General features: G+C 41.8%; 1 protein-coding gene across 1 annotated transcript in view; it reads right to left on the minus strand.

The window, feature by feature from the left end:
• Positions 1–23,922, minus strand: part of ss (aryl hydrocarbon receptor spineless) — a 725,723-nt gene that overhangs the window by 393,283 nt on the left and 308,518 nt on the right. The gene's annotated exons all lie outside the window — the stretch shown is intronic.

The raw sequence follows: 23,922 nt of genomic DNA on the forward strand, positions 1-23,922 counted from the left end.
ATGTTCACTCCCTTGTCGTATCAATTGCCATGCTCTACATTTGTTTATGCCTGAGTCACTGAGCCCATTGTAACACATCACTTAGAAAAAAAAGAAAGTGCTACGTGCTCCTTAAGAGACCACTAGGGAGCATGCTTGGGAGGAAGGGATGCCTCACTACGATTAAATATTTCCCTATTTTATTTTCGTTAGCGACTGACAATTTTATTAACCAAAGGAAGGTCTCGTGGAGTGAAAGGGTTAATGAACTTGCCACCCCTTCAGAGCAAAAATAGAAAATCTCTCCCCTTAATATGAATGAAACGGTTTGTCGGCCGCATCAATAATACTAATAATGATAATAAGTGAAGCGGCATTGTTGCACATTTTTAATTCCCCCAGATTCCCCAACTCTCTCCTCCTTGGCCGAATAATGTGTGTGTCGGTAGCATGGGTAAACAGAGAAAGACAGAGAGAGACACATCAGGCTGTTTTGTGAATGACGCTGCAAGACTCTACACAGCGTCGGCAGCAGTGTACACCCTCTTGTCTCAATTACAGGCGACGTTTATGTTGTTAAGGACTGAGGAGCCGAGGGTTGGTTGTGGACGGTTTCTGTGTCTTCATGTGCCGGTGCTGCCTCCCTGTGATTATGAGGGCTCCTTGCTGGACATTCCTCTCTCTCTCTCTCTCTCTCTCTCTCTCTCTCTCTCTCTCGGGGATGGGGAGTTACTAGCAGAAAGGGGAAGTAGGAGAGCGAGAGAGTAGGAAATGGGGAACTGAAGAGAGATGAAAACAGAAAGAAAAGGACAGACGTCAGTGGGAATGCATGGGGATTTGTAAATGGCAAAACGGACGAACAAGGGCCGAAGTGGGAAGGGGAAACTGTGAAGTGGCATTAAGGGCTGAGATCCAAGGGTTGGTTGTGTACGCTCCCTATGTATGGCGATCCGGTACAGCCTGCCTCCCTGTGTGTATGTGGCCTTGCTGTTGGACGGTCCTAACCAGCCTCGTTCCCTCCTTATCTTTATTGGGGGATGCTGGTGGAAGGGGAAGTGAAGAGCGACTGAGTGGAGGGAAAGGGAAGTGGAGAGAAAAGAAGAAGAAGGAGATGGGTATATAGAGAGAAGGAGTGGAAAGAAAGGGAATGGAGAGAGGGGATGAGGAGGGAGAGGGGAATAGAGGGAGAGGGAGTCGAAGGAGAGGAAGTAGACAGGCAGGAAGTGAAGGGATAGGAAGTGGAAAGAGGAAGTGGTGCGGGGGGAAGGACGCAGAGGAAAAGGGAAGTGGAGAGAGAGGGATAGGGAAATAAAAGGAGAGGAAGTGGAGGGAGGGGGACCAGGAGAAGTGAAGAATGAAATAAGAAGGAGGAAAGGGGACTTGGAGTCAGAAAGAAGTGGAGTGAAAAGGAATGAAAGGAGAAGTAAAGAAAAGGGATGTTGAAGAAGAAACAAGGTAGAGAAGGAGGGAGAGAAGAGAATGTGAGAATGCTAGGGGAAGTGAGAGAAAATGAGAGGAGAGGGGAAAAGGGAAAAGGAGTGAGGAGGAAAGTGAGAGGGTGTGTAAGGAAGGAGAAGAGAAGGAGAAGTAGGAAGGCGGAGGAACGAGTAGAAGAGGGAATGTAAAGGAAGTTGAGAGAGGGAGGGAGAAGAAGAAGAGGGAATTTTACATGACACGGAAGCGGACTGGAATGGGAAATGGGAGCAAAAATATTCATGTATATATAAAAAAAAGTGTTAACCTTTTCCTTTTGTATGAGCAACGACGCGAACACTGAAAAAAAAAGAAGAAAAAAGAAAAAACTCTTTGTACCCGGGTGATCGATAGTTTCACAATGGTGTTCTTGCTGTTCACGTTTTTATCACTGGTCCAATATTTCTGAACGTACAGTGTATTTCCTCTGCTGCATTAACACTCCCAGCCTCTACTTCCATACTCTCAGCTGAGCAAAACAGTCTGCTGTAAGTTGGAATAAAATAGAGTTTTCCCGACGCTGAGAGGAATAATAACAATAATAACAGCAGGCTCAGGGTTTTCTTCAAGTTAAATAAATCTGATGTTACCTACAAAAGATAATAAAATGGACGTCCTCGTAGTGAAGGGGTGAAATAGTTACGCCACTGCCAGTCAGACAGCAAAACACCTCAGTCACACACTTTCAAACTGGCGAACACACTTTCACATGTGCATGACTGCCTGCTTGCTCTCTAGACAGCGCCGTGCATGACCACTCAGTAGCCGCATATGGGTCATGTGACTACCGGGCGAGGAGGATGCATATCATCTGTGTGGTGTTCCCGTTTCATGCATGTCCACTCTCCCTTCACCCCCCCCCCCCATACCATCACAGTCATCTCGTTGACATATCGGTCTCCTGTACATCTCTCTCTCTCTCTCTCTCTCTCTCTCTCTCTCTCTCTCTGTACAGCATTATACATATATATATATATATATATATATATATATCCAAACATACATACATAATCTATCTATCTATCTATATAAAGACTCACAGCTTATCTATCATTAACTGATAAAGCAGAATGTGCGCGTGCGTGTGTATAAAACTCTGGACGCACTCTAAGTTGCGTGGATGTGAGGATATAACTTTATGTGCACTGAATAAGAATAGGCTTAATATACAAGAGGCATGTGAATGAACAAGAGTACGTACACCATCCCCTTCCTGAGTCATGCATCATCACTCTCTCATCCACAACCTCCCCCTCACTCTCTCGTGCAAAACCTCCCCCTCAAAGCTCTTACGCAAAACCTCCTCACTCCCTCATGCACAACCTCCCAGTCACTCTCCCATATACAACCTCCTCCTCACTCTCTCATCAACAACCTTCTCCTCACTCTCTCCTCAACAATCTCCTCGTCACTCTCTCATCAACAGCCTCCTCCTCACTCTCTCATGCAAAACCAACCTCTCTCTCTCTCTCTCTCTCTCTCATTTAGCTCCTTCTCTTCATTCCCGTACACACTCTCTCCCACACTCATGCACACACTTCTCCCTTGCGCTTTCATGCACAGCCTCATCTTCACACTCTTGCATACAATCTCTCTCTCATTTACTAGTCCACACCCTTCTAGCTCATACTCTCATACACACTCTTCTTAATTCTATATCGCTCACTCTTCACTCCGATCTTTCCATGCACACTCTCTAACTCTCACGCATATGCTCCCTCTACCTCCCTGATATACACGCTCCTTCTGACTCCCATGCACACCCTCCCTCCAAGTCTCAGTCTCACCTTCTCCCTGTCTCATGCATCTCCTCTCCCTCAGTCTTTCACACACACTGTATATCACGTCCTCGCTTCCAAACTCTAACTCTCCTATGCACACTGCTTCCCCCTAACTATCTCACGCAGCTCTCCCCTCACCCCCCTCTTTAACTCTTTCATGCACACTCTTCCACTGAATCTCCCATACACGTTCTCTCCCTAAAGCTATCGTGCATAACCTCCTTCCTTCACCTGCTTTCATGCACTCCTTCCTTCGTTTGCATATATGTACAACTCCCTCTCCTTCCGCCATGCATAATTCTTCCTCTCAACACTCATGCACAGTGTTCCATTCACTTCTAAGCACTTCCTGCATCCCCACTCACTCAGTCTCATGCATATCATATCTCTTTGCTTCCATGCACAACGTTCGCCTGACTCTCAAGCACACATCCTGCCCCAACCCTCAATTGCTTTCCTGCATAGCCCTCCTCATGACATCTCTCTCTCTCTCTCCTACCTAATCCATGCCGGAGTGTCTGGAGGGAATGGGAGAGCTTTCTGCTACGATAACCTGTTCATAAACTGTAATTCTTCAGTTCCTGTAGCTACATAGTAAGTGTTTATATTAATCTTAAGTCCAAGCCACTCTCTCCTAAAAAAAAAAAAAAAAAGAAGCATGATTTCTGTTTTGTAAATATGTCATCCCCCTTCCCCCCTCTCTCTGTCTCTGTCTTTCTGTCTGTTTGTCTCTCTCTCTCTCTCTCTCTCTCTCTCTCTCTCTCTCTCTCTCTCTCTCTCTCTCTCTCTCTCTCGCACACACACACACACACACACACACACACACACACACAAAGGCCCACATGTTTCTTCCCTGGGCTGTGATGGTGAGTGGCGTATCCGACACTCCTCTTCTTACCCGATGCCCGAGAGGGAGGCAAAAATATTATAATTGTCAGCACTAGTTTTTGTCTAGTCCTATTTTCTGTTTTTTTTTTTTTCTTTTTTCAATGTTTTTTTTTTCCCTACGTCAAATGCATATGTTTTGTCCCCTCCAGTCTCTCGCTTCTCTTCTCCTCCCCCCCCCTCTGTATATATATATATATATATATATATATATATATATATATATATATATACTGTATATATCCCTCAGTACTCTCATGCACCTCTTAAATGGAAAAAAAAAACACTGATTAGAAATATTGCCACCTTCGTCATCTACCATTTCTTCATGTATCAATTTACTTTTTTTTACCTTCGTTGCAAGACCAGGTACACCAGAGCAACGCAAAGTTTTCGTGAAGTGTAACTTAACCTTTTTTTTATCCACTCTACCGGCCATACAGAGGTTACTCTGCTTGGTTACTGACATTTGACTGAAAGTGTCGAACTCTGAGTGTGCAACAAAAAGGCAACAACTTACGATTTGTCACACGAAACATAATAAACTTACAACTGAAGACAAACTCCTCGAAGACGGGAGAGAGGAGGTGGATAGGTAGATAAAGATGAGCGAAGAGGAAAGATGAGGAAAAAAGATGAACAAGGCAGAAAGATGGGAGAGAAGAGGAGTGAAGAGGAAGGAAGAGGGAAGTGAATGATACAGACAGGAATACGAGTACTGCAGAGAGAAGAGGTGGAAGCGGGAGCAGGAAGACCGAGGCAGGAAGATGGAAGAAAGGAGAAGAGGAGAGGAAGGAAGAGGGAGGAGGAAGACCGAGGCAGGAAGATGGAAGAGGAAAGAGGAACTAAGAGGAATAAAGAGAGATAAATAATCATGAAATATACACCACTGAACCACCGTAGCCTGAATATTTTGAACACCCTCGCTCTCTCCTCTCTCCTTAACTTTTTGTAACACCACACTTCGTCTCTATATACCTCCTTCAAGCATATTCTTCCTCTATTTACGTATATCTACTCTTAAATTACGTCTTCCACACTCATTTCACCACATTCCTCTGCCACACTATATAATCTGCACCCTCCATCTCCTGTCAGCACCACATCGCCCCCAAACAGAAAGAAAGGCAGACAGTTCATGCTCATTACCTCCTTTCTTCACAACTCTCTTCTTTTAGTCTGGCTTTCACCTCTTCAGTTTTCTATCCATTATACACAAAGAAAAACCATCTGATACGTCTCTTTTGTAATCCATTATTCAAATAAATTCTCACAACGCACCTTCCACATCCACAATCGCTCTTGGCCTCTCCTAGGAATTTAAGATGCCTCTGAGAACAATATTTCTCACCGCAAATACAGCTATGCTCCCCCGTCCACTAGGCCTCTCAATCTGCTTTATCATGTGCCTTCCCTAGATTCACAGGTGCAATAAATAAATAAATAAATAAATAAATCTTCTATTCACTTCCGCAAGCTTCTCTTCCAAACATCTCAGTACCAAGTCTGATTCGTACAGTCGGGGTCAAAAGTCCTGTCTCCTGTTCTGCCCTTCTCTCTCTCTCTCTCTCTCTCTCTCTCTCTCTCTCTCTCTCCATGATCTTAGAAAATTAGTATCGTGAATCCCCAGCAAACGACACTGATGACAATGACCCGTGGCTCAAAAAAAAACAAAAGAGAGAGAGAGAGAGAGAGAGAGAGAGAGAGAGTTATCAGCGTCGCCTGCGTCCCAATATGCAGATTAATTTTTGAAAGCCACTAGAGGGGAAAGCAGGAGGTGACGGGGGGATTTTTTACGTCGTCTGTAATCCCTTCTCCTCCTTCAATAAATCCCTGTCCTTCATCTACCTATTAAGCTTCCATAAAGAGCATCATCTTCTGAACCCCTCCTCTGCCTTCCTTACCATATCCAGCAAGAGAGAGGCCAGTAGTTCCCGGATTTTTCCTAACACTATAGGCTGCGAAACAGGTAATGTATATAGTTTTGAAAGATGTGGAAAAATGAATCGTGAGAAATCAGCAGAGAATAATAATAATAATAATAATAATACCGGTAATCATAATAATAATAATAATAATAATAATAATAATACCGGTAATCATAATAATAATAATAATAATAATAATAATAATAATACCGGTAATCATAATAATAATAATAATAATAAATGAGAGGCATAAGCACGAGGAGGGTATAATAGAAGAACAATAAAAATTCCATATATATACAAGAAACACAAACACAGGATGGTAACATGAAAGAAGGAAAGAAGGGAAAGACAAACGAACGGAAAAGCAAAACGAAATACCGAAGGGAAATAGGTGACGAAAGAAGGAAGGAGGAAGACGAGAGGCGGAAGGAAGGAAGGTAAAGAAAGATATAAGTGAGATGAACTAGAGAGGATGAGTAACACGCACGATAAAGAGAAGGAAATGAATAGAAAAAAGAATGAAATGAAGGAAGGAGGAAGAAGAAAAAGAGGAAGTGACAAGCCACTTCCCTACCAAGTGGCAAAATGAGAGAGAGAGAGAGAGAGAGAGAGAGAGAGAGAGAAAGCAACGAACTCAAGTGGGCCAGAGCCGCTCCCCAATTGTGTTAATCTGGGCAGCAACTGGACAAGGGAGGGTGAATGTCGACTTGAAGGGCACCGCTCCTTCTCCCCCCTTTTCCCCTCTCCCCTTTCTCCCCTCTCTTCCTTCTCCTCCTCCCCCTTCTCCCTCTTCCCTTTCCTCCTCCCCCTTCTCTTCCCCTTACTCACTGACTCACAGGAAGGTGGGGGAGGTGGTGAAGATGATGGTGATAGTGATGGTGTATGATGATGATGATGATGGAGGTGAAGAGGTATGGGAAGTGAATGGATTGTTCGATAAACCGGAGGAGCTAAGATGAAGACACAAAGATGGACAGGGAAGGGAGATGAGAAGGATAGCAGTGGTGGCGAAGTGGGCAGACAAACAAGAGCGAGACGGGTATTACAGGCAGAGGTCCTAATCCGCATCGAAATAATAACGCAATATAATGATAACAACGAAGATAAGGAAGGTGATGACGATACTGATGATAATGATGACGAAAGAGTATATTCATAAGAATGGCCTAAACGCCCCTGGTGGCACGAAGGTCAACTAAATTGATAAGAGATAAGAGGAAATTGAGATGCAACCTATAATCGAACCTGCAGAGTTGGGATGATGAGACGCGAATTGTTGATGGAAATTGACAGTAAACAGCGATAACGGGGATGACAGTGTTGGTGGTTGTAAGCAGACAAATAAAAACGAGTGTGTTATTACCGGTACAGGCAGACATCTTAATAAGGAATGATGTAGGAGAGCACAGTCGGAGATAAGACATGTGATGACGATGATGATGAAAATGATGGGGAAATGATATCTGAAAAAATATTCAAACCGCTGCTGGCGTGAAAGTGAACTCAGATGATAGTGATAAAGGGGGAACTGAAAGATACAGATATTCCAAGTGAGAGAGCGAAAAGGCGTAACGAAAACAAAGGAAAAGGAGTGACAGTAAACAAAGACACAGAAGCGATTGAAGAGGGGAAAATGCAGACAAACGGAAGTGAAAGAAGCATTACCCGCAGATATCTTCACTGGTAATGAGATAATAGTGCAAGATGATATGACTGAAGCTAGGACGGATGACGACGAAGATAGGACAGGTAATGGCGCATAAGTGGTCCAATAATGAGGATACTGGCTAGTTTTGATGATGAAGAAGGTGATAAGGAGGGATGAAGATAGGATGGCAATGATTGACGTGGTGATGGAGAGGAGAGATGACATAAACAAGACATCAACGTACTCTGGACAGTGAGGGATGTGGGGAGCCAAATCCTGACTATGAGAGGCCTTTCCTTGGTTGTATAAATAAAGTAATATGTCTGTAGCAAGATTACTTTAAAAAAATCGTCGAAACTGTGATGAAGATATTGGAATTGTCATAAATCCCTTCAAACAAAGAGGGTCCTCGTGAACTACATCAAGTTGTCTGAAGGTAGCCATTATGAACTAAAAGACATCAATGTATTCAAGTATTTGCAGGCATCAACATATTGCTAACGATATAACGAGAAAAAAGTCATTAGGGGAAATAAGAGATACAAATACCACAGTGAAACAAAAGTCCATGATATAACTGAGGAAATTAATATAATGGTCAGAGGCATAAGTGAAAAAAACAGCATATATATAACCTGTGTGCTGAGTTATATAGTGTCTAGTAATTAAAGTAAATATGATATGGTATACAGTGTTAAAGGTGTAGGTGTTATAAAGTAAAAAAAAAATATTGTATTGAGTTATAAATGTTCTAGATATAAAATTGAACGTGAAGTGACAATGACGAAACATAATACCGGGACGAATACTCTCTCTGGTTAAAGAGATTTGGCAGAACCTCCTCCACAATACAGTATTTTTGTATATTACACTTTAACTCTGCTCTTGAATGCTTTGGAGGCAAACTGTTTCAATACTGCAGAGACTTGATTAGCATACCAAACTATATTAAGGTGTGAATTGTGAAAATAAGGATAAGTGTGACATAGAGGCGATTTGTTTGTGACCACCCCTTACGGGAATAAGGCGTCAGGCTATAGATAGATAGTGATATGGAGTCTCCTTGTGCTGTTACTAAACCGCGCATTCTTGCTGTATTTTTGTATATTGATGTATTTTTGTCAACGAGAATAAGGCGTAATAGCAACACAGGAAAATGGTCTTGCTCTCCATTCCATCAGCAAAAACCTTGGCTAAAAATACACGACATTTACTACCAACATCAATTTCTTCTGAGGGACGCTAACAACGATAACATATACGTCAATCGACTGAGCCCTCATCAACACAACATTTCGTATATGTCGTTAATCTGAAAATGATCTGTAACCCTTTCCAGCTCAGTACGGCTGGATTGGAGGATGGATCTGACTAGCAACCAAGGAGACTCATGCCTGCCTCATAAATCACAGTTTAGTATTAACGTCGTGAGGGTTGCCCAGTTCTCTCAGGTGAAAATGAATAGACTAAAGGAAGGTTTAGCCTCTTCAGAACTAGGACGTGTTTTGTATTTTATTTTTTCTACTGCCATACGATTTTCTGAGCTTAATCCCTTCACTACGATGACGTCCCTTCAATTCTACTCTTGCTACGAACAGACGATTTTATTGAGGCTAGGATAGGCCCCTCGTACTGAAGTGGTAAAAAAAAACAGTGGAAGCTATAGGTAGAACATGAAGGAAGAAAACACACACACACACACACACACACACACACACACACACACACCTTGTACAAAAAAAAAATATGTTGCCACGGAAACGAACTGACCCAGCTGGTTCCTTTCCTGGTTCTGGTTTCCGGCCCAGGCGGTTTCCATGACAACGTGAGAAGCTCCAGTCGATGGGTGCGTATTTAAAGCCACTTCAGCCCGAGTATGTTACCTGCCTTTACGTCTTGTTGATCCCGGACGATTTTATTCAGCTTAGGAGTGATTTATCCCACTGGAGCGGTCACCTGGAGCTCATTAACCTGGTCAGTATCGGAAGTGTTGGTGGTGAAGTTGTGGTAGGCGTGATGGTACAGGTGCGGTGATGTTATGGTGGTAGTTGTGGTAGTGTGGTGGTAGTTGTGGCGGGTGTGGTGGTACAAATGTGGTGACGTGATCGTGGTAGTTGTAGTAGTGTCTGGGAGTAATGGTGGTAGTTAAGGTGGTAGTTGTGGTGGTGAAGTTGTGGTGGGCGTGAAGGTACAAGTGTGATGACGTGACTGTGGTAGTTGTGGTAGTGTGGTGGTAGTTGTGGTGGTAGGTGCGACGTGTAACCAGCTCAACTAGCAATTTGTCGGCCATTACTCAGGAAGGTAAATAGGTGCTGGAGCCTCATCGATCTCTTCATTGCCCCTGATTGACTCTATCCAGGCGCTGGCGGGGAAGAAGGGGGTGGAGAAGGTGGAGAGATGGTTGAGTGGGAGGTGGAGGAGGTGGAAAGATGGTAAAGTGGGTGGTGGAGGCACAGAGAAATGGGTGGAGAGGGTGGGAGAGGGACGGGAAAACAGATGGGAGAGGTGGAAGGGGATGGAAGGGGGGAATAACTGCAAGTGAGGGAAGAGGAGAATGTGAAGATGACATGAAAGGGGAAAATGTGGAAGAGACGTGGGAGTGGAAAAGAACAGGTGAAGGGGAGAGAGGTGGAGTGAAGTGTGAGGAGAAGGCTGGCGAAGGAAAGTAGGGAGTTGGAGGAGAGAAGATGGAGAGAGAGTTGGTGAATGAAAGGGAGTGGAGGAGGGGAGAAAGAGGAGAAAGGGGCTGTGAAGGAGAGGTGGAGGGATCTGTAGATGGAGCAGAGGAGCTGAAGATAAAGACTGATATAAAAAAAAAAAAGGCCTGAAGGAAAAAGCTGATATAACAGAGAAAGCTGATCATAAAAACAAAGTGGAGTAGCCTATATAAAATGTGTACTTTATATCCTCAACTTCCCATATTGTCCCCAGAGAACCCAATTGTCCCAGTGAGAAGGTCAAATTACTCTAGTAGGATAATTCACCCTTAATTTGGGAACCACCGAGAGGGAGGAGAAAATGGGAGACTGCAAATTGGTGACGATTTCATGTGACGAGGAGACTGCCAAGCCTCTGAATGGTCCAAAATGCCTTATAATATTACACTTTGAATTTGATTTACCTCTGAAAACCTCTGACCATCTAGAAATTGGTTAAAATAAATCTAGGTTAATCCTTGAGAGACCATGACGTACCCTAATATATTTTTTTCTAAACGCAGACAATTTCAATCAGATTTGGGAAGATTTTCGCTATGAACAGGCTAAAAAAGAAATAGTAAATATAAAAGTCTTAATGTTAAAAATCATGTACATACTAAATAATCAATCTCGTCAACATTTTAAGATCTGAATAAATATGTCTAGAGAAAGGACCGATGGATATAGATTTTTATTTATTGATTTATTTTTGTTCCTAGGGGATTCATGGAGACTGCTTCCTACTCCTTCATTAGCAGGAAAGAATCGTGTGACGGAAGCACGAATGAAATAAAGCCTGCCATCGTACTGAAGGGTCTAATTAAAGGGAAAAACAGAACATTACAAAAAAAAAAGTTAAAATAAACTACATTCGCCACTGGAGTTATATAATTGTGCAAGTGTTAGATTGCAATTACGTTCACACACACACACACACACACACACACCAAAAACCGCTACTCTCTCTCCTCTAACAAGCTCCCTGTTCTCTATATAACTACTCTCCAACAAGCCATAACTACGGCTCTCCTCCGAGCGGGCACCATTAACTGCCCTACTAACTACCCGACTGTTTGCACGCCCCGGGTAACTGTCACTAACTTAACGAGGCTCCAGTTCTAACAAGGACAATAAATCTTAATGCCTTGTTTAATTACACCAAACTACAATTCGCCCCATTAATCATATTTAACTCTCATTCTCGCTTTTAAATTGCCCTCATTTTCACTTTCTTGTTTGTCTGAAAAAAGAAAGAAAAAATCTGACATGACATTTCTAAATCTTGCCTCACATACTCCTTCCACCGTCCCGAATCCATGAGACACTATTAAAATCTCCCTAATCATCAATAAGCGTATAGAGTCTCGCTTTTCTATACTACAGTCAGCTTATCTTGGCATACAAACTCCGCCCCCGAGCATGACTGAGGGAATATGATTGGCTGGCGATGGGGGGAGTGATGTTAGTAAGGATTTGGATCATAGCTTGTGTATTTGTTGACTCTGGGGATTTCGTAACCCCTCTTCCTTGGCGATTTATCTTGCTCACTGGACTTGAATAAGCCTTATGCATGACACTATTGCTGATAATATCGATATTAAAAAGGATACAGGCAATACACTAGAGAAACATTAAAGGGTATTTTTCAAAACAAATCGCTTATGAGAAGGTGCAATGAAACCTATGCCAACGATAATTTGGCTCTAGAAGTCACATGTAAGGTTGTTGCTCGCTTAATAGCACTTTTTCAAAATGTTGTCTTTTATATTTTCAGTTTAATTTTTCTACCCATTTTTGCCATCTTCGGACGTCCTATTTCACCCAGCCTACCAAAAGACGATTTTATTTAGCGAGAGATATAAAAACAAATTGCGAAAAAAAAAAAAAAGAAGTCTATTAACACTTGGAATGCTCGATTTTCCCTCCTTTAATTACGATAAATATTTAAATGCACCCACCACTACCCTCTCTTATATCCCTGAGCTATTTTCTCTTTCGTTACATTAAAGTAATTTGTTTTACTTTAGATATATATGTAAGTTGTTTTTTCCCATCGATAATTCTTAAGTATTTTTTCCCTTTCATAATGTTACTGAGCTAGTCTCTTTCATTACATGTCTTAGTTATTTTTTTCTTTTTCGTGACAAAGTATTTTTCGCTTCGTTACATCACGAAGTTGTTTTTCTTTTCGTAATATCATTAACTTTTTATCCTTTCGCAACATCATTAACTTTTTCCTTTCGTATCATTATTTTTTTTCCTCTGCATCACAGAAACACACTTCCTTTGGTTCTGCCAGAAAGTTACATTTCATTTTGTCACATTTTTTTTCTCATTATATCAGAGTTATTTTCGAGTCCGGACATGGGTTTATCAAAGGAGTTATTTGGAAGTTATATTTAGCCAACCCCCTGACCTCTTCCCATTACGCCCTCCTATTCTTATCTCTCCTCCTTATACGAAATTCCGCCTTAATATATTTTGCTAAAGTCTGCCTCTCATTATTCGCTTCTAGTCTCATAATTTCTCTGCTCTTCCCTAAGTTTGTGTTCATGCTTGCCTTCCTCGTCGCAGTATTTCGTCTCTTCCTACTTTTCAGCGTCTCGTTACTCAGCCGCTTCCTGGAATGCTTAGTTATTCTGCATTATTATAACTAACTCGTCTCTGTTTTCGTTTACCCTCCATTTACCTCTGATCATTTTCGTTAATTACAGATAGATTTTCTTTGTTTATAGTATTTCACCGTCTTTTTTACATTCCGTTTTCTTATTTCAATGGTTATTATTATTATTATTATTATTTTCTTTAATGACGCTAGGTGTGAATCCTCAAGAGACACCTGAATGGGTTTTTGATTATGTATTGCCACCAGGGGCATGGGTTAGAAATCTTCCCTTAAGTGGCCAAGACTACAGGACTGAGGAATGAGCTTCTAACTTTTCTTACTACTCACTTTTAATACGTAAATTTAAAAGTGCAGACAGTGATCGAAACTGATGGATGAAGTATGTATGGAAAGCACCTAAAATGGAGAGAAGAGACATTAAAGTGGGAATGATGAAGATGATGAAAGTGATGATTGCTGTTGCTGCTGATGTTGACGATGATGATAATGTTTGTTGATGATGATGATGATATTCTTGCTTTTTTCATTACTTACGTGTCTGCTCTGTCCACGCGTTCATTTTTCAGTTCTATTCCTCGTTGCTCGCCATCAAGTTATTTTATTATCGTCGCCACCACAACTCATTCTTTTTATTCACTTTACTATCGTTATTTATACCTCAATGGGCTTTCTTTATCCCGTTATTTATTTGATTTATTCTTCCTCCCACTTGGTCATTCGCTCTGTTCTCCGTTATTGTCGTTATTATTTATCTTCTGGTTATTTGTTATCAAGTTATTTTTATGCCTCGCTTTATCACACACTCCGTTGATTTATTTTTCCCCTCGACGCACGTTCAGTGATTGTGTTCTCCGTTATTGTGTTCTTCACAACTCAGTATTTTGTTATTTAACGTGAAAATAACTTCAAATATTAGTATGCAATTTATTTACACTTCAATCTGTACATATCGTGACTACATACATGAGTTCAGCTACTTCACTTTCTTATATTTGTTCATTTTACTCTCTCTCTCTCTCTCAGGTCATCTGCTCACGGTGTTACTGTTATTAATTCTACATTTTGTTCAAACAACTGTTATTTACCTTTCTCTAGTTCAGTTTTTGTTCACCATAATTCACGCACTTTATTGCTACTGTCAAGACGAAATGATCATATTTTATTACACTATTACTTTTTAATTTTTGTTCAAACTTATGGTACTTGCACGAGTTCAGTTCCTATATACTGCGTTCTCTTGTTCACCATAACTTAGACTCTTTGTTATTCACCTGCAAAATACCTGTTCATTATGTTATTTACTGTTACTTATTATACTTTTTTTGGCCAAGCTTCCGTTCCTTATTTTTCTTCATCATTTACTTTGTTCACCAAAAAATCAGCCCTGTTATTACTACTCCCAAAATACGTGTGTTTATTTTACGCATGATTTTAATACTGCACTTTGTTCAATACCCGGCTATGTACACGTGTCCACCTCGTGTATTCTCTGTTATTTTGTTCAGTATAATGCAGTCAGTTGTTTAATTTTAAGATATATGTTTAAAGAAAATGTTATTGTGTTTTTACCTGGGCTTAAATCCCTGTTACTTACCTTTCCCCAAATATATATTTTGTTAACATAAATCGTCACTTTTTTCTTAAACTCTGAAAACAGCTGTTCACCTCCTTATACACACATTCTTCCAGTCCATGTTACTTATCTTTCCCCGGCGTTTATCAGACTCACAATCCGTAAATCTTGTTATGTACACCCCTTCTTGCACAATTACCTTGATTCTGTTTACCTAGGGAGAGTTTGAAATGGAGGTGTTAGACATGGCTTTCATTACCCTTTTCTCCACTAGAGGTTTTCCTACGTCAATAAGAGAGCCAGGTAATAGCAAGAATATACTGTGATAAAACTGCCATCTTTGTTACGCTGCTATTCTCTTCGTCTTCTTAGTTAAGTGGATGTTTTCTTATTCACACTTGACTCTGCCCAAGCTCTCCTTATTTTTCCTGTCGCCCCTCCCTTCAACTGTTGTTCCTAGTTATTTTTATCGTCTTGCCTACTTTCTCCCTTCTTTATCGTCGTTTTCCCTGTCTCCTCCATCGCCTCTCATCACAGTCCCCCCTCCCCAACCTCCCTTATTACCCCCTCCCCCCAACCCGTCTTCTGCCGCTATCTGACACATCATACCAATTTCACATTCTGCAGTTTGGGGGCAAGGCGCTTCTTGTCTTGTGATACTGTGTGTGTGTGTGTGTGTGTGTGTGTGTGTGTGTGCGTGTGTGTTTTATGTGGGAGTGCATGGCGTAGTATGATGGTGCAGTGTGATGTTAGGGAGATGAAGGGTGCAGCGTATAGTGTGGGTGAGGTTCGGTGTGGTGTGATGTGGTGTGGTATCAGGGAAGTCATGGTGTGGGTTATGGTGCGAGGGACTGTGTTTCAGTGTGGTGTGGGGTGAATGTATAGTGCAATGTGGTGTTGAGAATTAATGGTGCAGTGTAGTAGAGTGTGATGGAGTGAAAGAAACAGTGTAGTGTGGTTTTGTGTGGTGTGGTGTGGTGTGGTGTGGTGTGGTGTGGTGTGGTGTGGTGTGGTGTAGTGTGGTGTTGTGTGGTGTGATGTGGTGTGGTGAGGTGTGGTGAGAACGCAGCTGAGAGTCGTCCACATGACCACACTAACCACAGTGCTGTTAAGTGTTTGGAATGTGTGTGTGTGTGTGTGTGTGTGTGTGTGTGTATGTGTGTGTGTGTGTGTGTGTGTGTGTGTGTGTGTGTGTGTGTGTGTGTGTGTGTGTGTGTGAGAGAGAGAGAGAGAGAGAGAGAGAGAGAGAGAGAGACTGCCCTCTTCCTTACAACACTGAGCTTTTTTTTTTCCTTGCAAGCCAGATCTCTTCTTGCTTAGTTTCGCCACAATTCTATTCTAGCAATTATAGATGGGTGGCTGGTTCAATTCTTGCAATTATAGATGCGTGGCTGGTTCCATCATCAACTCAAAATTAATGCTGTAAGCAATATTATTATAATTTTTGGCCCTCGTACATTATAAAAGCAAAAAGAGTGTATCATAACAAAAACAGAGTCATTGATTGCTTTTGGGATCACGGCTGCCAAAATAATAGTAATAATAACGATGATAATGGTGATGATTATAATAAGAGGGGTAGCAGTAGTAGTAGTAGTAGTAGTAGTAGTAGTAGTAGCAGCAGCAGCAGCAGCAGCAGCAGCAGCAGCAGCAGCAGCAGCAGCAGCAGCAGCAGTAGTAGTAGTAGTAGTAGTAGTAGTAGTAGTAGTAGTCTATCTATCTATCTATCTATTGCCAGACGCCTCAATCCCGTTCGGGGTGGCCACAAACAAATCGCCTCCAAGTCGCCCTGTTCCCCGCCATTTCACTGCCCTGCTCCCAACCCACACACCCCTCTCTCATATGCCTCTCCACCCCCATCCCTCCATCTCATCCACGGCCTCCCCCTCCCTCTTCCCCTCTCCACCTCACTCACATACACCCTCTTCGTCAGTCTTTCACCCACCATCCTCTCCACATGGCCAAACCACCTCAGTGTATTCCTCCTAATGCTTCCTATCACATCCATATCCACACCACAACGCTCCTTTATATCCTCATTCGTCAGCCTGTCTCTCCATGTGACTCCACAGGCTCCTCTTAAATAACTCATTTCCACTGCTCTCACTCTTGACTTGTGTCCTTCCAGTAACGTCCAAGCTTCACTTCCATACGTTAGAGTTGGTATCACAATACTGTCATGTAGTAACTTTTTCACTTCAGTAGTAGTAGTAGCAGTAATAATAATAATAATAATAATAATAATAATAATAATAATAATAATAATAATAATAATCTCTCTCTGGATTTATGAACACTTTTATCACCATACAAAAAATCTTACAAATCAAACACTCCTTCGGTAGCAAGATGTAAAAAAAAATTACAGAACAGTCATCGTAGTGAAAGAGTAATTTATGTACCAGTGGAATTACACTTACAGAATTACAAAAAGAAGAGAGGGAATGAGAATATCTTAACTACCATCATTATTTTGAGTAATTACGGGCATCATGTTTTAATAAAGACGCTGTTTGTCTTCTCATGTGCTTCTTAATCTTTATTTTGCCCTTAGGGAGTCAGCTTTATTATCTTACTGCTGTCTCTGTCCCTGTCGCTGTCTGTCTCTCCTGGGCTGTTTGTCTTTTTATGTCTGTGTCCGTATTTTTGCCTCTGACGGCTATCTGTTTTTTCGTTTCACTTAGTCACTTCCTTTCCCCACCCATTCTCTCTCTCTCTCTCTCTCTAACTCTTTCCGAACGATGACATCTATCTGTTTATTTATCTATCAAACTATTATTTATGTCTCCCTGTATATTTACCAATTATCTGTTTATTTATCAATATCTATCTATCTATCTATTCCCTAACGCCGCATCCTGTGAAGATTCCCCTCGACAAAAGAACTTCCAAATTGTTCTGTCCCTACTAAGTAACAACCCCTCCATCCGCGACACATCACTCTTCCTCCCTCACTCCATTAACTTCTACTTGCATTGTGTTTACTGGTCCTAGTTATCTCCATTTACACCCCTTTCTTCTCCATTATCCCCCTTTTCATCTCACCATTCCTATTTTCCCCCATTTTTATCTTCCTTTCCATCAACTTACTTCCTGCAGCACGTCACTGCTCCCCATTTATCCCATTCGCCATCTCTATTTCATTAGGTACTCTTTTATATTTCAGTTCCCCATTTTACCCCATTTATTTCCTATAGCCCATTAATTTCCAGTTCTCGCATCGTCCTGTGGTTCCCCATTTTCCCAATTCACATCCTCCTCCTACTCTTCCTCTTTCCCCTCTCGCATCCTCCTCCTCCTCTTAGCATCCATTTGCCTCTTCCTCTCCGTTGCCGCCTTCTTCTCGCCTTACTTTAAACCTCCCCATTTATCCTAATCACATCCTCCTCTCCATCCTGTCCTCTCGCGTTATCCTCTCCTTATCCTCTCTTTCCGTTTTCCTCTTCATTATTTCCCCCTTCTCACCTTACCATATACCTTCCTAATCATCACATTCACATCCTCCTCTTCCTTTTCTTTATCCCTGTCTCGCATCCTCCTCCTCTTTATCCCTGTCCTATCCTCCTCCTTCTCTTTATCCTATTCGTTTCCCTTCTCCTCTTCTTTATTCCATTCATCTCCTCTTCCTCTATTTTATCTTCTTTTCCCATCCTCCTCTCTCATTTCCCCATTCCTTACCTGCTCACCTTCCGTCTGCCATTCTCTGCGTTGGACTGGTATCCTTTCCAACCAAATTATATTGCATGCCACATTAGGGCCACCAATCATCTTTGACGCGTGATGGTAGTGATGGCTGTTACAGTGACGGTCGTGGTGATGGTCGTGGTGGTTATGGTGACGGTCGTGGTGATGGTGGTAGTGGTGATTATGGTGACGGTCGTGGTGATGGTGGCAGTGATGATTCTGAAGATTATTATGATGATAGTGGTAGTGATGGTGTCGATGGAACTGGTGTTGGAAATGGTGGTAGGCTAATGGTGGCCGTAATGATGGTGGAGGTATTAGTAGCAGAAACAGAGGTAGTGATGATGGTGATGGTTGTTGACAGACTACCTTATAGTGGTGGTGATGGTGGTGACAATGGTAGTAATAATGGTGATGGTGGAGCCGTTATCTAGTAGTAATGATGACGATGGTGATGATGGTGCTACTGACATAATGGTGGTGACAGTAGCGGCGTGAAGTCCCGTCAGAGTGGTGATGCCTGTAGCGGTGATGTGAATGGAGGTGACAAGGGCGCCGTATTCTCGTCAATTTCTGAGGCTTTCCAACACCTCTTCCTTTGTAATTTGTTCTGCTACTCTTCAGTCTCTCTCTCTCTCTCTCTCTCTCTCTCTCTCAGACGTTATTTGATACCAGTTTCATTTATATACTGCAGGGGAATATTAACGTATCATATGTGGGAATAACCATGTAAGAATGAGGTGCTCGGGAGCCACCATAGACCACGGGAAGGAGGCTGAGTGACCGACATATGGAGTGATGGTGGTTGGTTAGACAGCACTGAAGGTAAATGTCATAGTACAGAAAATTATAACTATGATTAAAAGGATTATCTATGAAACACTGAAACGAAATGGAATGAATAGGAGGATCGAAATACCCAATGGAACTGATTTAACAACGTAACTCCATTTAACGATTCTCCATTAAAACGAAGCATGAAGTCACACATTCCCTTGATCGATTGCCCAACCGAATCTCCATCTCTGCCCCTCTGACATCCCATTGGCCGCCCTGGGAGACCAATGGGAAATATGTGCATCCTTATCTTTCATTAGAATATCACTGAGTCACGGAGCATCGCGCGAGATCCACCAATGGCAGCCGAGTTTTTGTCCCGCCAGCAGCCAATGGGGAGAGAGCGCGAGTCTAATCCTCTCCCGGGAGCCTTTGCCGGTGACACACACAAAGTTCGTAAATTAATTAACTTCGCTGCGGCTCAACGCGGAATCTGGAGCCCAAAGGTAAATAAAATGAAAATGAAAATCGCCGAGAAGATATTTATAGGAAGAAAATGTGGGTGAAGAGGATGGTGGGTGAATTTGTAACCCCGTAAATTTCGGCGGGCCGCATCCTCTTCCCCTCTTGATCGCTTTCACCGTCGCCTGGGGAACCTCTCTGTTATGATTTCTGACCCCGACTTTGGCTTCCCTATACCACTTAACAGCGATTATTTCCTCCCAAGAACAAGAACATATTTATGTGAGTGTTTTACGAACCAGGAGGCAAAATTATGGTGCATTAGATGAGTTTTAGTAAAGCGGAGGGACGTGAATAATTGTGACAGTCAAAACCGATGCCGACAGATCGTGACAGAGTTAGCGTCCATCGGTTGCCTTGGAAACAAAGACCCCAGAGACTCGAAGGGAAGTGGGGAGAGGGGGGGGGAGGAGAGGGAGGGAGGAGTAGTGGGGTAAGGGGGCTGGCCGAGGAGGGGATTGGTAAAATAGGGGAGAAGGGGGGGAGGAGGGAGAGGGATATGTGGTGATCTGGAGAGAGTGAGGGGTGTGAGAGGGGAGGGTTAGGTTTAGGGGTATGAGAAGGGGAAGGCTGGGGAAGGGAGAAGGAAGGGGACTGGTGAAGTGAAAGGGAGCAGTATGATAGTGAAGGGAAGGGGGTTAGGGGGAAGTTACAGAAGGGGGTTCAGCTAAGTTTGGGAGTGATGGGAGTGATGGAGGTGCGGGTGGGAAAGGTGTAGAGACAAGAGAGTAATAAAAGACCATTGTTTTAGGGTGTCAATATGAGAAACGCGACACCAATGTAAGCAGACGGGGATCAGCGTGAAGAGAAAGGAGAGAGAGAGAGAGAGAGAGAGAGAGAGGATGGATGTAGAGGTAATCAATAGAGGAGGCAACACAGGCTTGATGAGATAGTGGCACAGGCCCTCCCATTTTGTGTGTGTGTGTGTGTGTGTGTGTGTGTGTGTGTGTGTGTGTGTGTGTGTGTGTGTGTGTGTGTGTGTGTGTGTGTGTGTCAGTTTCCTAGTAGGGACGAAGCTAATGGAAAAGCAATTCTGAGAGAGAGAGAGAGAGAGAGAGAGAGAGAGAGAGAGAGAGAGAGAGAGAGAGAGAGAGAGAGAGAGAGAGAGAGAGAGAGAGAGAGAGAGTTGAGGAATATGAATAATGGTCCGAAGAAAGAACTTAGATGAGATGAGAGAGAGAGAGAGAGAGAGAGAGAGAGAGAGAGACAGACAGACAGACAGAGACAGAGACAGACAGACAGACAGACAGAGAGAATCAGTTAAATAAAAAGGGTAATGAGAAGAGAACACCCCCCCCAAAAAAAAAAAAAAAAAGAGAAGCAAACACATGAACTACATAAAAAACGAGAAGAAAGCCTGAAAAAGTGGAGGCCCAACTAAGCTAAAACCCACAAACTAACCCCAACGCTCCCTCCTTGCCCCATTACTCAGGGGGAAGGAGGTGAGAGCCCATAACTCATCAAAAATCCATCATTACCCGGTCGATAAATCCCCCCATAAAATAGCCAAGTTCACCTATACGCTCGGCCAGCAGTAAATCTCTCCTTATTAACGCAAATTTCACCGTCAATAAAGATAAGGCTCGGCTTGTACGACTGCTGGACCAATGGTAAAGTTCGCATTACGGGCCACTCTCCCTGGCAAGTCTCTGTGGATCTATTTTAACGTGGGAGAATATTTGCAAAAGTGAAATTCGTCAGAGGAAGCCGTTCTCAGAGACTCCAGGACCAGATTTATCATGCTAGTTTATCGCCAGAGTGAAATTTAAGCAAAAAACTTTCCTTGATCATAATCTAAAGAAATATTATTATTGTGGTGGAATCTTGCAGGTGGAAAAAAAAAAAAAACTCCCTGCCCCGTGATCTCTGGAGTTATATATACCGTGAAATGAAAAAAAATAAATAAATATAAATAAATAAATATATAAAAACAGACGACTGAAAACTTCCTTATAATCTCAGGGAACACCTTCATCGTCAAAAAATAGGTTAAAAGTGAAATTTATTTCTAAAAAGGCTTTCACAGTCTAAAAGAACGAAATTATAGTGGCACCAATAAAACAAAAAAAAAAAGGAAAAAAGTCGAACAAAAACCCTTCTACTCTAAGACCTTGACCGTAAGGGAAGAAAATTACAGTGATAAAATCTTAAAAAAAAAAAGAAAAAAAGACAAAAGAAAAGAAAATAGTCTTGGGTACAAAATTCTCATGGACAAATATTACAAAAGTAAAAAACGTGAAAAAAATTCTCGTATTTTCGCCTACTAACCATGGATGAATACTGGTTATGCGAAAAAATTTATCATCCAATTCTTTTCAGCCCAATCAGGTGAGCGTAGGGACCCGGGGCTAGGCAACTCGGTCTCTAAATTTAAGGCGGGGTTGACCAGTCGCCCGTCCCTGAGTAGCCTTATGTGGGCAAACTATACAGTATTCCCCAACCCTCCCTTGGATGTAAACCCATAAAGATTACACTTTGGAGTCCCTTACCCCACTAGACCACCAGGCGTATGATAAAGATAAAATTGTGCAGAATGTGAAAAACGCTAAGAACATTGTTTTTAAGATCAGATTATCACGGAAAATTATTTACGAATCTGAACAGTGTGAAACAAAACCCTCATCGTTCTCTAGGGATCAATAATAATAATAATAATAAAAATAATAATAATAATAATAATATCCTCAAATACTGAAAACGCATTACTATCACGGCAAAATATTCTATTCCTACTGCGTAACAAAACAGAACGCGAAGGGGAAAAAAAAAAAAAAACTGACAGCATGCACTCTCGAAAAATTATGTACAGTGCCTTCTATAATTTTTAGGACCCTTCGACTTCGGAAAATCTCTCGTATATAAAAGTTTCCTGAAGCCTATAATTACTCCAGACGACGTATCTTTTAAGGCTATGTAATAGTCTTTGAAAATTGCATTAATAATTATGTCGATCAATTTCTAAACAGGTAATAAGGCTATCTATCCTGCTGTCTATCTACCTGTATAACTGTTTATCTATCTACCAGTTAATACATCCGTCTGTCTATCTGTCTGTCTATATATTTGTCTATCTGTTTATATCTATCCATGTCAGTCTATCGTTCTCTACTTGCATAATCTACTTTCTCTCTGTGTAAACTGCGTAACAATCTATATTACCTTCAGTAATTATAAGTGTCAATCTAATTATCTATTCTTAACAATCTATAATTTTTTTAGTCATTGAAAGTGTCGTCTAATTATTATCTATCAGTCCTCTCTCTAATCTACCTATCTATCTATCTATTCATCTATCAAGCTACCCAGCGCTGAAGATGTGATGTATAGTCCACGGCAATAATTCTGTAGCGACCCCGACCTCACCTGAGCTTAGGGAAATGAAGCCGCTCCACTGAGGAAATAATGCCCTGAATTTAATTACCACCACACGCGAAGAGAGAGAGAGAGAGAGAGAGAGAGAGAGAGAGAGAGAGAGAGAGAGAGAGAGAAAGGAAGGCAGCAGGTCCTCATTCAGTGGTCGGAGTCATACAAAAATCTTTAAAAATTAGTTTTTTTTTTTTTTACTTTTTTTTTTTTTTTTTCCCGGCGGGAGGATAGAACTAGACATGGGAAGTTTGTGGATTTGAAAGTGACCAAAAAAATACAGATAATTTTCCTCTCGTAACTAATACTAATTTTGTAAGTAGAATAATAGGAACAATCTGTATTCTCCTTTCTAGTACTGGCAAAAGTCCTGTCGATAACCGTATTCCTGCAACTTAGATCTGTTTTCTGAGGCGGAACGAGAAACACACAGACTGTCATTTCCTGCCGACACTGCTAAGGCAAATCTAAGACATGACAAGCAAATGATCGGAAGTATATTAAATCAAGGTTACTGCCTCTCAAGTGGTATGGTGATAGGCTTTAAGTACATGTAGTTTCAGCTTCCTTCTTTTGTCCCTGTCCTTTGTCATATAAGTCCTCTTGTACTGTATCATTTATGGTCGCTGTTTAAGTCTTGATACACTTATAAAACTGTCTATAAACTACACAAAGGCATTCATATATTCACAGTATTCCATTAGTAATTATTTTTCCCAGCAGCACCTTCAGACAAGAGTTACTTTCCTTCATTTATCACAAAATTTCATCTGAATGACAGCTTCTCTGCTCCTTCCTGATGTTTCACTTCAATCCCAGTGTTTCCAGTAGGTAATAAAGGAAGCAGTGCCGATCAGCTACATTACTTCCCTCACTATAACAATATCTACAGGTCATGAAGGTCTGTATTAGAAATCACATAATTATTCACGACCACGAAACTGTCTCCAACTTTCGTCAGATCTAAAATTTCACTTAATA

The sequence above is a fragment of the Coenobita brevimanus genome, chromosome 54 (genome assembly GCF_032717465.1).
Source record: "Coenobita brevimanus isolate Jiangsu-jjx chromosome 54, ASM3271746v2, whole genome shotgun sequence".
Classification (NCBI taxonomy): Eukaryota; Metazoa; Arthropoda; class Malacostraca; order Decapoda; family Coenobitidae; genus Coenobita; species Coenobita brevimanus.